Source organism: Lontra canadensis, unplaced genomic scaffold (genome assembly GCF_010015895.1).
Source record: "Lontra canadensis isolate GAN:19392208 unplaced genomic scaffold, GSC_riverotter_1.0 scaffold155, whole genome shotgun sequence".
In the NCBI taxonomy this organism is placed as follows: domain Eukaryota; kingdom Metazoa; phylum Chordata; class Mammalia; order Carnivora; family Mustelidae; genus Lontra; species Lontra canadensis.
Window position 1 is genome coordinate 314,732 of NW_022631149.1, and position 18,743 is coordinate 333,474.

Sequence of the window (18,743 nt, forward strand, 5' to 3'; positions counted from 1 at the left end):
AGCATCAATGGTAGTTTTCCTACATCCTGGAAGGCTCTTTGCTCTGTAGCAAAAATAAACAAAAAGAAAGCGGAAGATACTTATAATGTCTCCTTTCCTTTCCTTTAATCATCAACCCAACATTTTGATAAGTCAGCACTTATTAAGAAATTTAAGAATTGTACAGACGTTCAAATGTTGATGCTATACAAAAAGATTAGCGAAGGGTTGATTTTATCATTTTTTAAAAGATTTTATTTTTTTGAGAGAGAGAGAGAGAACAGAGGGAGAAGCAGACTCCCTAGGTGAGCAGAGAGCCCAACGTCGGGCTCAATCCCAGGACCCCGAGTTCATGACCTGAGCCGAAGGCAAAGGCTTAACCCACTGAGCCCCCCAGGAGCCACCTGACTTTTTAAATTTTTTTTAACTGGCTGCTTATTTTACAGGAATATTGATTTGGATTATTTGATAAAGGTGGGAGTGGCTTCATCTTATAGAACCAAATATCATGAATTATTACTTGAAAGTAGGTTCTACCTGTGTTTGAAGATGGTTGTTCTTCTGTAAATTGGATTTACATAATGATCTTGATTGAAAAGTAGACTGAAAAATGAACACTGACTTTAAATGGTTGAGAAAGACTGTCACATAAATAAAATTTACACTAAGTTTTGTAGCGCCAAAGGAAAAACCAGGACCAGGAAAATGGAAACACAAAGAGATGAGCACACAAGACATTGTCCTTCAGACTTATGGTTGCCATTAAGGGTAAGTTCTCACTGGCATCAGTGCCAGTAAGTTTCAATAACTAACCAATGCATCATACCCCAAGCACTTTCTGCTAATTTTATGCCACCGCCCTCAGACCAAAAGGTGTAGACTGAGAGTGTGACTCAATCGTTTCATAACTAAGAAGCACCTACTCTGATCTTAATTAGTCATCTCTAAACTAGGACTTTAGGCTGGCTTTTTAACCTCACATGACAAGATACAAAATCATATGGAGAAGATATTTACATAGACATTTTGGTGACCATGCAAATAAATGATGTCATTAATCGTATAGATCCTTTTTACTCTAAGCAGTTTTCAAGTATGAGAAGTTCTATGTGTTTACATGTATTAAAGCTAAAGGGAAGATCTTGATGTAGGAAAAGACATTCTTTTTCTCTGAACCTCCCCAAAGAAAAACTAGAAAATCCTTTCTCGATTCTTTTTTTTCTTTTTCTTCTTCTTTTTTTTTTTAGCAGTCTCTTAACTACAGAGAAACTAAAGGAACTGTCATTCGCTGAATGTCAGCTCTATAAAAATGCAGTAGTACGAGCTGCTCATTTTCTCCTCTTAACAATCCTCTAATGTTAATATATTCCTATTTTATTGGTGAAGAAACTCAGGGTTATAGCAAGGACTAATTTGCCTGAGATTACATAGCTGGTAATTGGTATATGAATCCAGTGTTTCTGACTTCATTTGCCTTGCTTTTCTGATGATCAATTTCGGTTTTCCTGAAACTATATTCGATTGTTCCATAACATATTTTCCCAGGTTGTCTTTAACTTTAGCACTGCAGTGTTTAGATTTTTCACTTCCTGGGCCCTATGTCCTTTGAGTAGATATCAGTCTTCAGCCAGAGTTATTAGGAGCAAACTCAAGATAATATTGGGGAGCTTCTGGAACCAGGAAATCTGGATTCTGATTTCTGGCAGTTGATACTTACAAAGCTACTGTTGAGTTCAAGTGAAACCAAAAAGACAATGTTACTTAGTACTTTGGGAAACAGATACAGTGAAATATGTATGCCCAAGGGTGTTCGGTGCAATGCTGTTTATGATGCCCAAATTTTGAGAACAACTTCCATGATAGTGGATCAATATGGGAATGAATTCAATCATGAAATTTGATAAAATAGACCCATATTTATTGAGAAGGTTAGATATTTGCAACATGTTAAAATTTCGTGTAACAGAAAATCCTAACATACTACCAAATAAAATTCAGTGCTATATTACAAGAGGTAATATATCCCAGATAGGTTAAGTTTGTTTCAGAAATACCAATCAGTGAATGTAATTTACATTAACAGAATCAAGGAGAAATTCATATTTTATCTCAGTAGATGCATAAAAACACATCTGTGAAAAATTCATTCAAAATTAAAAAAAAAAACGTGGGGTGACTGTGTGGCTCAGTTGGTTAACCGTCTGCTTTAGGCTCAGGTCATGATCTTGGGGTCCTGGGATCAAGCCCCACATCAGGCTCCTTGCTCAGTGGGGCGTCTGCTTCTCCCTCTTCCTTTGCCTCTCCCTCTGCTACTGCTTTCTCTCCATGAGCTCTCTCTTTCTCAAGTAAATAAATAAAATCTTTAAAAAAAAACTTGTAGCAAACTAGGAAGAGGTGAGAAATTTGATTCATCTGATAAGAAGTACTTATCAAAACCCTATAGGAGACATGTCTAATGATAAAATATGACAGGCTCTCCCCCTCAATACACAGCAAGATTGGGGATGAGACAAAAATACCCATTTATTATTGTACCAGAGGTCTTAGCAAATGCAAGAAGACAAGGAAAAAATGGTGTAAGTATTAGAAAGGAAAAAATAAATCTCATTATTCACGGATGAAAGACTGTGTGTGTAGAAAATGCAAAAGAATCTATAAGCAAGCTATTGCAATGACTAAGTAAATTATTAATGTTTTTGGCCACAAGATCAAATGTAAAATTGCATTTCCATGTCTGAAATAATCATAGAAGATGAAATTTTTAAAAGGCATATTAAAATACCATAAAAATATTAAATACCTAGAAAATATCAAATGAAATATACAACAGATCAATGTATAGTAAACTATAAAAAATTGCTGTGGGATAATAAAAAGACCTAAGTACATGGGGGTATATACCATGCATTTATAGTATCCCACACTATTATAAAAATATAAATTTTTATAATTGATCCATAAGTTCTACAGTTAGTCTCAAGTAGAACTGTAGCAGGCGTTTTGTGGAAATTGACATGCACATTTTATTTTATTTATTTATTTTTAAGGATTTTATTTATTTATTTGAGAGAGAGAGAGAATGAGCAGAGGAAAGGACGGAGGCTGAAGCAGGCTTCCTGCTGAGTAGGGAGCCGGATGCGGTGCTTGATCTCAGGACCAGGATATCGTGACCTGAGCTGAAGGCAGAGGCTTTAACCCACTGAGCCACCCAGGCACTCTACATGCCTATTTTAAAGTTCCTATGGAAATGGAAAGGGCCAAGAATAATCAAGACAGGAAGAGTAAAGATAGAGGACATCCGTGCCTGATAACAAGACTTAAGATAAAGTTACAATAATTAATATAGTATGATACTGGCATAAAATGAGAGAACTAAAACAATGAGCAGGGAGTTCAGAGACCACCCTACACATATAGGATTATTTGGTTGCCATGAAGCATGGCAGGGAAAGATGACCTTTTCAATAAATGGTGCTGGATTCCTGGTCTGATGGGTAGCAAATAGGAAAAAAGGAAATCTCCCCTCCGTATTACACCATACACAACGTCAATTCTAGATGGACTATCGATCTAAATGTGAAAGACAAAATGAAAAATCTTCCAGAAGAAACACACAGGAGAATATCTTATTGTCTTCGGGCAAAGATTTCTTAAATAAAACAAAAAAAAACCACAATTACTAAAAGACAATGCTATAAAATTGGATATTAAATTAAGAACGCGTGTTACTCAAAAGCATTATTGAGAGTGAAAAAACAAGCCGCAGATCAGCAGAAGATGTTCACAATACATACAACCAAACAAGTCTGTGTAACCAGAATGTTTAAAGAAGTTCTACACATCAGTAGAGATAGACAACCCAATAGGCAAAAGGGTTAAACAGATTATGATATAAAAGCATATTCACTTGAGTGGCTAAAATGAAAACGATAGGTAATAACAAGTTTTGGTGAGGATATAAAGCAATTGGGATGCCCATGACCTGCTGGTGGGATTGCAAACTGACACAACCACTTTGAAAAACGGTTTGACATTCTCTATTAAACCTACGGTAGAGCCTATAATCTAGCAATTCTGCATTTAATTAGATATAAGAGAAATGTGACCATAAAGGTACCGAAGACACGTACAAGAAGATTCTTAGCAGTAGTGTTCATAATAGCCAAGCCCTGGAAACATCCCGGTGGTCATCAAGTATAGAATGAATAAATGCCTTGTATATTCACACAATGGACTTCTGTACCATAATAAGGGAGCGTGATTACTGTCATATGCAGCCACTTGGATGAATCTTATAAATATAACGAGATACAAATGAAGCTAGACACAAAAACAACTGCATAACTACCATTCCATTTGTTTGAAGTTCAGAAACATAAAAAGTCGTTGGAAGGTGAACGAAGTCAGGATAGGGTTTTGCTTTTGGCATTGCCAGTATGTCTGGAAGGAAACACAAAGCCCAGGGAACCCAGTAATATTTTATTTCTTGACCTGAATGATGATTACATGGGGCATGTTCACTTTGTGAAAAATTGTCCAACTCTATACTTAAAATTTGTTCATTTCTTTATAAGTATGTTATACATATATATAGTACTTCTATTATGTGTACATATATATGCATATACCTATTCACATGTAAGACATTAGGTAAGGAAAAACACTTGTTAAAATATGTATCAAGTGATCCTTTGTTTAAAATACACACCTCTGGTTTCAGGCAAGATGGCAGAAGAGTAGGGGACCTTGTTTCACCTGGTCTCTTGAATTTAGCTAGATAATTATCAAATCATTCTAAAATTCACATCTCCATAGGAAAATGTTTGAAATTTTTTATGTACCAAAGCACTGCATTTTTGGTGGGTGGGATCATTGACGATTTCAGTCTTATGCTTTGGACTTTTATTTCTTGGAGGTGGGAGTAATGTAGAAAGAAACATATGGGCATCGTGAGGTCTTAGTCCAAATCTGGAACAAACCAAAGAAATCTATACTATGCCTTGAAGTGGATTTAAGCCAAGCTGGCAAGAGAGGCAAATGCTAGAGAAATATCCCAGATTCTCCTTAGTTGTAATCATTACATCGATCAGCAAGAGCTGCTTGGTTTCAAGGTCTGTGCAGGAGCCCGTGGTCGAAGGCTCACTGTAGATAAACTGTCAGTATGACACTACTCCTTCTCAAAGCACCAACGTACTTGGCTGAGTTAATATCGACACTGAAACATAAGGGCAATTTAGGGAGGCTGGAACAAAACTGGAACATTTTCCCCATTTTTCTCATGGCCCTCCAGGGATCTTAGACTTGGTGCCTTGAAGAAAGAAAACTTTGACGGCTCAATCTCGATGCACAGGGAAATCAACATCCTTCCTTATCTACCTTTCTAGTGCATAACGGCCTACTCTGTTATTGAAATTTCAATACTAAATCTATTGTGATTTAAGCGGGGAGATACCTGAGCTCTGGCCTCCATGTTTTTGGTTCAGGTGGTGGATTTTTCCTAGTGATACAGAAAAGGTCAAAGTTTTGGCCTCCTGTTTTGTCATAGGCCAATTCAGTCACACATGAACCAAACAGGTCTAACATGATTTTATTGGCCAAAATCCAGACAGTCTGTCTCTTACAAGATTTGAATAATCCTTGTAATGGTTCCAGAGTGGCTGGGGCTCTCTAGTTCCGGGTGCATGGGTGCATATGAGTGTCAGATCCTGTGGGCAGCTACAATGGTTCCCACCATTGTCCTAGCCTAATTTTTGATAGCCATGCATGGATTTAAAATTCAGGGAATCGCTTTCCTCTTACAAATAGGAAAGCTAAATTCCATTTAGACGGTACTATTATTAGCAAGGTTGTTCAGGAAAGTTTTTATGGATTAGCTCATACAAATAGATATAGTTCCACATTATCTTTTGTGTTTCTAAAATCAAAAACATCAAGGTGGAAAAAAACTAGCCAAACAACTTTCCAAGAGTTTTTCTTTGCTGTTTACATAAAGGGAGTTACCTTTTTGAGGTGCTTTTCTTCCTTTGCCCTGATGAGCCCTTTATGTATATTCTATTATTGAATCATCACAACAACCCAGTGAAACAAGTGCTGTAGTATTGTCCCCATTTTACAAATGAGGAAACCAAGAGAAACTGTCCAAAGTCGCTTAGCCGTGAAGTGTCAGGGCTGGAATTCACAGAAAGATCTGTTTCATTCCACATACAAAATTCTTAACTATTCCAGTCTATTTCACGTAAATATGTGCTATCTCATCGTGCAAACAATACCTTTCTTGATTCTTCTTTTAAAACGATCCAGTAGGGGAGAGGTTAATATTATATCTACTTATACATCTCCTACCCTCTTAGCTGCCTCTGCTGAGCTCAGAGATCTTCCTCTCAAAAGCCATTTCTCTCTTCCTTACCCTAACCTCAAGCTTCGAGTGGAAACTGGAAGCCCAGAGCCAACCTCACTGCAAAGAAGTTACAAACACTTTCCTGAGAGCAGTAGTTCTCAGCTGTGGGAGATTCTGTCCACGGCTCTCCTCCCCCAGGCACACTTGACAGCGTCTAAAGACATCTTTGATGGTCACGACATGGGTCGGGGGCTTGCTTCTGGCATCTACCAGGTAGAGGCCAGGGATGCTGCTGCACATGCTTTAATGAGCAGGAATGCCTCCCAACAGAAGAGAATCATCTGTCCCCAAATGTCAACAGTGTTGAGGTTGAGAAACTCTGACTTGGAGAGCGATAATCGCAAATCGCCTTACAAGGCTTGTTGCATGAGCTTATCTGGGACAATACCGGTTCTGTGACTAGGCTGCTATCTTGTAAATTCCAACAGCTTGAATGTATTCAACATGGCTCCAGTGGACAAAAAGAACTGTCTCGAAGACTGTTTCCCAAAGGTTTATAGGATTCTCATGCGAGTGGTTAATCATTTACTCAAAGAAACAAGAAACAGACCTTTGCAAAGCGAGCCACTCCTTTTAAGGGAAGAGGAGGGAGGGAGATGCTCTGAAAGAAGTTGATTCATACATTGGATTAGTTACGATCTCGTATTTAGTAACTCCATCCTTGGCATACAGAGACTCAAATTCTATCCCCAGATATTTGTGTGGAACTCTCAGACGTCAGCAAGAGTTACAGTAAGGGTGTCTGACGATACATATCCTTTCCCAGCAGTGTAAAATAAGAACGTGAATATCTACAGATAGACTAATTGGATAACATTAAAATCAGAGCCACTGGGTGTAAGTAATTTCATCGTACAGTGGCTCTAATGACATGTACTTGACATAGCTGTGTTGTGCTGTCAAATGACCATGTTCAGACTGCTAATCTGCCCTGCAATTGTTTATTGATTCATCTTCAGAATATTCCTGTGGTCGCAATAGTTCATGGTAGAAGGTTCTGGCTGGAAGTGGAACCAAACATAGTATGAGATATTAGGGGGAGGATGAAGGTTACTGAGAATAAGAGGTGATACCTCGGTTTCAACTTAACCTCTCAGAACTTAGTGTGGTGAAGTGCAGAGAGCCCCAGCTCTCTGTGTGAGATGGTGTGAGATGGACCGGGGTGTGAGATGGACCGGGGTCTCATCTGTGATTCTGCCATTTCCTAGTGGTTGGAGGAGAGTCAATGAGCTTCTTGAAGCCTCAGTTTTCTTATCAGTAAAACAGCCTACTGTGAACGTCCCCTAAGAGCCTTGTGATGATTAAATGAGATAGTCCGTGGGAGATGAGAAACACACTCCTTGGCAAATGTTACCACTCAAAGAAATGTTCGTTTTCTCCCACATAACTTTCACAGGAACTGACTGAAGTGAATGGATCTTAATACAAAAATATTAGGGAATTGCATTTTAAGTTTATTTGGCGAACTCTTCTGGCCTTCTGAGAACACACTGGCAGCTGGTAAAGATTTTCACACGGACGTTGTTCCTGTAGTTTTTACTACATTCTGGTGAGAGTTCAGAGGTAAATGGAATTTGCAGAAAAATGTGACTAAGAGATATTAGATAACAAAATCAATAACTGGACTTCATGGCCATATCAAAAAGTCATTATCTATAAAAAGGTATGGAGATCCATAGAAAATCTTTCTGTTTCTAGGTAGTAAATTGCAGTAAATGTGGGATGCAAATAAATAAGTTAAGACCCTTGTGTATCTGGGACTGGGTCAGAGTTCCCGAACTATAATGAAAACACTGACCCAATGTTTTCGTGTACCAAAAGTACCAAGGTTTTCTGATATACTTCTGGGGATAATGTGAATCGGCACAATTTTGGATGATAATTTAGAAAGACGTCTTGAAGCCTGAAACAATCATTCCTTCTGATTTCTAATCACACCTCTAGGAATCTAGAAGTCTAAAAAAAAATCTATCTTGAGGAAATAATCCTTAACAATTTATAGATGTGGAAGCCTATCCAAACATCATTCATAACAACAAAAACTTGAAAAATTATAAATCATCAAGAACAGGTCAAGTGAAAAAACAAAAAAAACAAAAACAAAAACAAAAACAAAAACAGAACAGGTCAAGTAAATTGCCATGCCCAGGTGATAGGACACTATGGAGCCATTTAGGAGATGGTCATATAAAACATGCTCAAAATATAATACTAGGTGCAATACATGGGATCTATAACATTTTTATAATATCAAACTGATCTGATTTTGTTTATATGTACATATATACATATATATCTATGTATAAGGCATATGATGGAGTAATAGTGGTTATTCCTGGATGGAGGTACTACAGATAACTTTTGCTTTCCTTTATACTGGTCTTATTTCATGATTTTTTGAACAAAAATACTACTTTTATAATCAGCAGGTAAAATAAATACTATATGTTTTCCCGTTTTGGAGCCCCTGAAGAAGGCGTGGTTTTACCCAGCCCTGAGGGGTCAGCCTGCTGGTCTGTCAGGAAAGAAGATGGCCAAATGTGCGAATTGTCCAGTCTTGGAGAAAAATCTAGAATAACAGCCTCTTTAAGGCCTAATTAACAAGTAAGCTGTGCTGTGCTAATTTAAATAATAAGCCTGTGTACCTGCAATTTCCCTAATCTATGTATGGTTTATCCCCTGAAATTGTCACACTCTGGCCATTGACTGACTGAGCATGTGTGAGCAGTAGACCTGGGGCCGAGGATGAAGGCAATGGAGAAGGAAAAAGGAAAGACTGGGGGCCATGGGACATGGAGTTCAGAAAAGAGCCACCCTCCCCGCTGCTGCGCGGGTATTACCCTGATGTTGTCAGCAGAAAGTTAGCCAGCAGGGAACTGCCTATTTGGGCTATAGTAGCCCTATTTCCTAATACTTACCATTACCACGAAGTTGGGAGGAATTAGAGAAAACATTGCCAAAACTTCTATTTACTTCCTTTTTAAAAATGTTTAGACCAACTTTAAGGGCAGGAAGCAGAAGGATGGAGGTTTAGGCTAAAATTCAAAAAGCTTCTTGGGCTCAGAGTGACACATACCACTCTCTTCCCATCGTGGGACATCAGAAAACAGAGGACCATCTGAATTGAACTGTAGTTTTTGTTTTTGTTTTTGTTCTTCTTTTATAAAAAATTCCTGTTGTTGTTTGCGTGGACGGTCTTCCTGGGGCAGAAACATGAGGGGAAGGGAGGAATCTGCAGTACCACTCTGGGAACGGGCTTCGGGAACCCAGTTATAGTCCCTAAGTACCTATTGCTATATTCCAAAGTTGCATTGAATTTATTGTTACTTCCAACTCTCTGTCCCTTTTCTTTCTTTTTTTTTTTTTGCCTCTGCAGTAGGTGTGAGAAGATAAAAAGCAAAGATAGATTATGAAATAAACTCAGAAAGTGTAGTTTTTCTTTGATTATAAAGGTATTCATGAGAATTAATTAATAGTAATTAATATTAATAATAATTAATAATTATTAATCCTCTCACGGCCTCAAGAAATCTCCTTCTACTATTTTCGCTAATTTTTTTCCAGACTTTTTCCAATCTCTCTGGGTATATATTCACATTTTTATGTCATTATTCTACAAGAGAAATTTTCTTGGTTGAATAACATAAAATTTACTTAAACATTCATGAATGCTTAGTGACTCTGTGTGTTATTAGTTGTGTTTGATTATGCTAAATTTTTGTTTGTATCTTCATTTCCTTAAGCTCCATTGCTAGAATGAAGAAATACCAGGTCAAAGGTTATGGACATTCTTCAAATTTTTGACACATGTTTCCACATCGCTTTTCAGAAGTTTATACAGATGTAGAGTGCTATCCACTATGCAGATAAATGTGAGCCTGGATCTTCAACCCACAAGAAATATCACAAATATTATCATAAATTCTATGCTGATGACAGCCAAAGAAATAAGATTGAACACTACTTGGGTCATTCTTTGGCCTTATTTCATGGGAGGAGACTGCTGGTTTGCTCATATTTCCTTTGAGATATCCTTGGGTAGGAAAAGGGTGTGGGATGATGAAGTCTGGATACAAAATACGCCTCAAAATAATTCTAAAGGCACTTTGGAAAATGCTCAGGTGGTTTTGTTCTTGATGCTAATTCTGAAGGCTCCTTCTTCCCTACAGCACAGAATCCAGGTTCAAGGGTCTCCATGCTTGGGCTCAGCGAGCAATAACTACCGAGTTGAGCCCATTGTGTTCCAGTCTTCCTTCAAAACACTGGGAAGATACCTTGGTGAACAAGACAAGGTCCCTCTGTGAATTTTGCAGTCTGGTAATTCCATGGAATGGAGCCGTGGAATCTCCCTCCCCAATGCAAAATCTTTTGCCCTAGTCAGACTTGTATTTGAGCTTCTTCGTGTTCATTCTTGTCCGATTACAGTTATCTTGTCACATAAGCTCTAATCCCTGCAGTCAAGGCTTATCCTAAGTCCCCTGTGAAACTGTCTCCAGCGACTCCTCTCATCCAAGTGCTCAAATCTGTATTTGCAATTGTTTCGTCATTTTCTTCCACTCCTTAATGCCCTCCAGAGAGAGGGGCTGTGGGTAACCCATGCATAATGATCCCCTAGCGGAGGGTATGCACCAATCCCGTCTTTACCGGAACTTGGCTTTCATCAGTGGGCTGAGGTTCTGAATAAGGCTGCTCTGTGTTGGACCAACCCTGCCCAGGGAGAATTCGTGAAAGAGGTCCTCAGGGTCTCCTTGTCAGTCCAGCTGCAACTATAAGGCCGAGCCCCTGAGGTCGGTGTTAGGGTCTGGCTCCCGCCCGTGCCACGGGCCTCGGAATCAGGGAACCAGGGTTTGTTCCTGGATCTATCACTCACGCAGGGACCTTCGAAAATACATCTTGAGGGAACCATATGCTTCTTGTGTTTTACATTCTTTCGTCAAACAGAGACAATGATATATTTGCTACCTATTTTATAGTATTGTTGGGAGAATCATATGAGGAGTTAGATGTAAAAACCTCTATGTGTAAAGTATTATCGTTTTTCTCATTTTCTATAGATTTCTTTTTCACTGGGGCGCCTGGGTGGCTCAGTTGGTGAAGCATCGGCCTTTGCCTCAGGTCATGATCCCAGGGCCCTGGGATCGAGTCCCTTATCGGGCTCCTTGCTCAGCGAGAAACCTGCTTCTCCCTCTGCCCCTCGCCACCCCCCATTCTCTCTCTCTCTCTGTCAAATAAATGAGATCTTTAAAAAAATAGATTTTTTTTTCATCGAGATATAATTGAAATATAACACTATGTTTATTTCATGTGTGCAACATGATTTAATATTTGTAGATATTGTGAAATGATTACCACCACAGGTCCTCTTTATTCTTAAAGAGGAAGAGGAGACGTGTTCCAATGACAGGGTAGGGTGGAGAGGACTCCAAGAGAACTACTGCCCAGAAATTGCAAGTTTGGCAAAAAGAGGACACCTGCCTGTCATTTTTTTTTCTTTTAACCTCTACTTATCTAGTGGATCATTTGATCTGTCCCTTCCGCTTCTTTGAGCAGCAGGAGAAAATAAAGAGAGATGGCAGGGCAAAGAGAAGGAGCTGTCAGGAGCAGCCTGAACTCTCAGTTTGGCATAGAAAGTATGTATGGGTTTCCTACTGTTCAAGCCGATGCCACCAAAAGCAGGTGGGCTGGAAGCATCTCACCAGGATGCTACCCAAGAGGGCTACCAGTGGGTGAAGGTTTCCCCATAGTCAGAGGCTTCGAAGTGTACTACAGATGTTGCCTTAGAAGAGGTGGCAACTGGAGGTCAGAGGAGAGTGCAAAGAGCAACCCCACATCCATATGGTTCCAGAAGATGTCATACGCACCTGGGGTTTGGATACCCCCCTGGCAGAGGGCAGGGATGACCAGGCATTCATCATCAAGGAAGCGGTGACGGCTGAATGCAGATTATCCCAGAAGCTCTTCCCACCTCCAGTCCTGCAGAGGAGAAAGGGACTCTGTAAAGAATGGGGAGGAACAAGAGCCACTCGTATTTTCTTACTGCTCCAAGTCCCTTAAGCCGAAGTCTGGCTGTTACTAAGGAGAGAAAGAAGGTGAAGAGGAGACAGGCAGTGAATTAGGGTTTTAAAATGGGTTGGATCACTTTGGAATTTTTCATACCTGAAGGTGATCAGAAAGTAATGCTATATACTTGAGGTGTTGGAGAGCTTTTCCTCATCTGTCCTTCACTTGTTTTTTTTTTTTAAGATTTTAAAAAAATTTATTTGACACAGAGAGGGAAAGCACAAGCAAGGGGAGTGGCAGGCAGAGGGAGTGGGAGAAGCAGGCTCCTCGTGGAGCAGGGAGCCCAACGCAGGGCTCGGTCCCAGGATCCCGGGATCATGACCTGAGCTGAAATCAGCAGCTTAACCAACTGAGCTACCCAGGTGCCCCTGTTTTTTTTTTTTTAGGTAAAATTAGCATATAAGATATGAGTTTCAGGCGTACAATTGAACAACTCGATATTTGTATATATTCCCAAGTGATGACAACACTAAGACTAGTTAGTATGTCAACATACATAGTTTAAATAGATTTTTTTTCCTGTAACAAGAACTTTTAAGATTTATTCCTTTAGCAATTTTCAAATATGCAATGCAGTATGATTAACAGTAGTCACTGTGCTATGTATTATGTCCTTATGAATTATTAATTGTATAACTGGACATTTGTACCTCTTGATCCCCTTCACCCTTTTTGCCTAACCTCTCTATCCCCCACTTCTAGTAGCCACCAATCTATTCTCTGTATCTGTGAGCTTTTCAGATCCCATGTGTAAGTGAGTTCATGAGGTCTTATACAGGGAGAAATAATCTCAAGCAGACTCTGTGCTGAGTACGGAGCCTGACACGGGGCTCAATCTCACAACCCTGAGATGATGGCCTGAGCTGAGAACAAGAGTCAGAAACCTAAATGACTGGCCCACCCAGGCCCTCCAATACTACATTTTCTTTATTCATTTATCTGTCAATGAACACTCACATTGATTCCAAAGCTTGGCTATTGTAAATAACGCCACAACGAACATGTGGGTACAGATATCTTTTTGAGTTAGTGTTTTCCATCTCTTTGGATAAATATCTAGGAGTGAAATTGCTGGATCATATGGTAGTTCTGTTTTTATTTTTATTTTTTGAGTAAACTCCATACTGTTTTCCGAAGAGGCACAAATTTACATTTCCACCAATAGTACACCGAGTTCCCTTTTCTCCACATCCTCTCCAACACTTACTTCTTGTCTTTTTGAGGATAGCCATTCTGACAGGTGTGAGGTGGTATCTTCTGGTTTTGATTTGCATTTCCCTGATTAGTCATGCTTAGCATCTAATCCTGTGTCTGTTGGCCATCTCTAGGTCTTCTACAGAAAAAATGTCTATTTAGATATTCTGCCCATTTTTATTTATTTATTTATTTTTAAAAGATTTTATTTATTTACTTGACAGAGATCACAAGTAGGCAGAGAGGCAGGCAGAGAGAGAGGGGGAAGCAGGCTCCCCGCTGAGCAGAGAGCCCGACGTGGGGCTCGATTCCAGGGCCCTGAGATCATGACCTGAGCCAAAGGCAGAGGCTTCAACCCACTGAGCCACCCAGGTGCCCCTCTGCCCATTTTTAAATTGGATTGTTTGTCAGTCAGTTGGTTGGGTATTGAGTTGTACCAGTTCTTTATATATTTTGGATATTAACTCCTTAACACATGTACAATTTGCAAATATCTTCTCCCAGTCAGTACATTCCCTTTTGGTTTTGTTGATGATTTCCTTTGCTGTGCATGAGCTTTTTATTATTTTATTTTATTTCATTTTTAAAGATTTTATTTATTTATTTGACACAGAGAGAAGGAGAAAGAGCACAAGCAGGGGGACCAGGAGGCGGAGGGAGAGGGAGAAGCAGGCTCCCTGCTCAGAGATGTGGGACTCGATCCCAAGACCCTGGGATCACGACCTGTGCTGAAGACAGACCCTTAATGGACTGAGCCACCCAGGCGCCCTTGCGCATGAGCTTTATAGTCTGATGTAGTCCCACTTGTTTATTTTTACTTTTGTTTCTTTTGCTTCTTGATGTCATTTGATATTTAAAATATCATCACCAAGACTGACATCAAGGAGCTTACTACTTATATTTTCTTCTCAGAGTTTTCTGGTTGCAGATCTTACATTCAAGCCTTCAATCTATTTTGAGTAAATTTTTGTGTATGATTTAAGAGTTTCATTCTTTTGCATGTGGTTGTCCAGTTTTCTCAACACCATTTACTGAAAGGACTGTCCTTCCCCCATTGTATATTCTTGCCTCCTTCATCGTAAATCAATTGACCATTTATGCATGGGTTTATTCCTGGACTTTGTATTCTGTTCCTTTGATCTTTGCATTTTTTTATACCAATACCACACTATTTTGATTACTATAGCTTTGTAATATGGTTTGAAATCAGGGATTACAGTGCCTCTGGCTTTGTTTTTCATTCTCAGGGTTACTTTGGCAGTTCAGGGTCTTTTGTGCTTCCCTTCAAATTTTAGGACTGTTTGTTCTATTTCTGTGAAAATATGCCTTGGGAAATTTGATAGGATTTGCATTGAATCTCTAGATTGCTTTGGGTAGCATGGACATTTTAACAATGTCCATTCTTCCAATCCATAAACATGAAATATCTTTTCATTTATGTGTGTCTTCTTCAATTTATTTTATCAACATCTTATAGTGTTCAGTATACAGAATTTTTATATCCCTGATTAAATTTATCCCTAGGTATTTTATTCTTTTTTAAAATTTTTTTTAAGATTTATTTTATTTTATTTATTTGACGGACAGAGATCACAAGTAGGCAGAGAGGCAGGCAGAGAGAGAGGAAGGGAAGCAGGCTCCCTGCCAAGCAGAGAGCCTGATGTGGGGCTCGATCCCAGGACCCTGCGATCATGAACTGAGCCGAAGGCAGAAGGTTTAACCCACTGAGCCACCCAGGCGCCCCTATTTTATTCTTTTTGATGCAACTGTAGCTAGGAATTTTTTCTTAATTTCTCTTTCTGATAGTTTGTCATGATTATATAGAAAAGTAACAGATTTTTGTATATTGATTTTTTTATCCTGCACCTTTACTGAATTATTATTATTATTATTATTATTATTATTTTAGTTTCAACAATTCTCGGGGCGGGAGAGTCTCTAGGGTTTTTTTTTTTAATACATAATATCATGTCGTCTATAGTGACAGTTTTACTCCTGAGGTATTTTTAAGGTTCAGGAAATGGAGACTCAACACACTGTCATTAAAAGCAGTAATCAGAAAAAAATTACATGTGTACACAACACTGTTCAATAAACTGGATATCCATATGATTATTTTTTCTATTTCCTAAAGGACATGCTAGTCAGGATAGGTAATAGAAAAAAAAGAATAGGTAATAGGATTTAGTACCTATATCATCAGGAAATGTCACCGTTTTTCTAGCCCCACAGATTTTATTTATTTTTTTTTTTGCATCATGAAGTTATGCAACAGCAACCTGAGTGCTTTTTTTCTGTTAACTATTTAGGAAAATAAGACTAATACTCATTGCACCTAGTTCACTTGGTATGCCGCATTGGAATGAGCCACTCCCGTTGGTAGAATGACTTAACAGAAAGGTAGTATGTAAGAGGTAGTGTTTTCATTTTTCCTGCACTTTTCAATAATATTTCCCCCTAAGTCTTAATCATATAGCTCTCTTCATTTCTAGACACAAAAGATCTAAACAAATGAGTCAGTTTGTAACCCACTAAGGAATTAGCTGTTGTTGTGTAATTACGAAACAGGTGTGTCACCACACTTAACCCTGAAAACAACAGTATCCCAATAACACTGGGTCTTGGGGAGCCTGAAATCCTGACCACCAGTGACTGGTGGCTGTACCCCCACTATGTTAATAACTATAAGAAAAAAGATTATAGTGCTGGACTCTATTTTATTTATAAGCCCTTCCTCCCACGGGTAATGGCAGAGGTCTTGGTCTTGGTCTCATGAACTGATCTCTGATTGTAGGAAGCCTATGGAACTGATCCAATTGACTTATACACTGAGTCACCCCTCCTCTCTTCGGCAGTCTCCCAAAAGAGATCCCCAGCTTGGAGAAGTGAGATATCTGGCAGGTGTTAAGGTGTTATCTGTTCAGACTGATGATGAATACTGATTAACCCATGTTTGTGTTTTAGAGAGAAACAGATTGAGAGGGGAGGAACCAAAAGAGGGAAACGGCCAAGAATGGGAATATAATTTGTATGAAGGATTGGGTTAGCCATGATAAGGGGTAAAGGAAGGAATAATAGAAATAAATGGCAGAAGGGTGGAATGTTGGGAAGAGGGAAAGAAGTTATAGAATAATTGAGAAAGGCTGAGGTAAAATGGAGATTTTGTTAATAGAACTGGGTTTGGATGTCTGCCCCTAGATTTTCCAACCTTATGACCCCTGGACAAGTTATTTTGCCCCTCTGTGCCTGTTTATTAATCTCTAAAAATGGGGATAATAACAGTAGCTATTTGGTAGGGTTGTTGGAAGGATCGGAGAGAATGTACATAAAGTATATGGCATATGACAGCTACTCAAACAAAAGGTAGCTGATATTATTACTGTTGTGGTGGTTATTATTATTCTTGGAGGCAGTAACGTTATTGTTGTTAGTGATGGTGTTGTTTGATGGTCGTAAAAGACAAATTAATTGCTATGACATTCATCAATAAAAGAAAGTCCATAGATGAAGATGGTCTCAGCAAGCCCTCCAGATGTCAGTTTTTAGCAAAAGAAGCTAGAACATTGCTGTATTGGTGAAGGAGGAAAAGAATTGCATTCTATGGCTCACATATTGGACATCCTACTGCACATCACTTTCACATTAAAGGACCTCAGCCAAGCAAGAAAAAAATGAATGCTGTATTTTATACACATGACCCGTGCTGCTCATCGTACTTCCTCTTCCTGTTCCTTAGAAGATGTAACAAGTCCCAATTTGATCTTTCTTAATTATAATAAAATATTGAAAAATCCTGCACATGAAGAGAGATAGTATTAACATAACTTTTTTTAAATTTTTTATTTTTTATAAACATATATTTTTATCCCCAGGGGTACAGGTCTGTGAATTGCCAGGTTTACGCACTTCACAGCACTCACCATAGCACATACCCTCCCCAATGTCCATAACCCCACCCCCCCAAGCCCTCTCCCCCCAGCAACCCTCAGTTTGTTTTGTGAGATTAAGAGTCACTTATGGTTTGTCTCCCTCCCAATCCATAACTATTTTTTAATTTATTTTATCTTCTTAAAAGATTTTAGTATGTAGATTTCAGATAGGTCCCACAATGACATGATTTTTTTAAAGATTTTATTTATTTATTTGACAGACAGAGAGAGAGATCACAAGTAGTGACATGACTTTTTTTTAATGCTTGCTTTTATTTAACAAGTTAACAAAAGCAATGATTCTGTGGCTCATACGAAGTGAATGATTGATTTCCTTAGGTGGGAAAGCAAAAGACTGGGCACCTGGATCTCTAAAGGGCCTGAATGCCTAAGAGCTAGTTCTGATATAGTTTTGATACAGTTTATTATTATAAATGCAAACTGAGAGTTAGCATGCCTTACAGCAATGCTTTCCAAAAGAGAAATACCAGTGTATCAAGAGTGAAGCCTATTTTTTTTCCTTTAATGCATCATTACAATAGTATCAGATAAGTAGGTCAAATTAAAATGTTTATTCATTGTCGCTAACAATTTAAAGAGAACCTCTAGTGGCTACATGACCAATGGATTCAGGGTGCTGGAAAGAATGATGCTGATGTAGTGAGGAAAGGTCTTGTATATCCTAGGAGAGAAAATTCTTGATTTGTTTATTCACATGCACAAAATAAATAAATAAATAAATAAAGACCTAAAAATGTCACACTAGCTCTATTGCTTGGTTTGATTCGGGTCTCTCGTATTAAGGATTGGTTTGGTTAGGGGCTTCTGGGTGTCTCAGTAGGTTAAGCATCTGCCTTCAGGCTTGGTCATCCCACTGTCTTGAGATCGAGCCCTGCATCAGGCTCCCTGCTCAGTGGGGACTGCTTCTCCCTCTCCCTCTGCCCTCCCCCTACTCATGGTCTCTCTCTCTCTCTCTCACGTGCTCACTCACTCTGTCTCAAATAAATAAATATCTTTTTAAAAAGTACTGGTTTGGTTAAAGATGTTTTAAAAAAAAAAGCTGCATTGCATGGGATTTGGTCCCACAGGCTCCAAGTCTTCTGTGTTTGTTGTTACAGAAAGAGCATTGCACGTCTTTCTTTGCTTCTAAGCTCTAGCTACTGAAATCCAGCCCTCACCCTGAA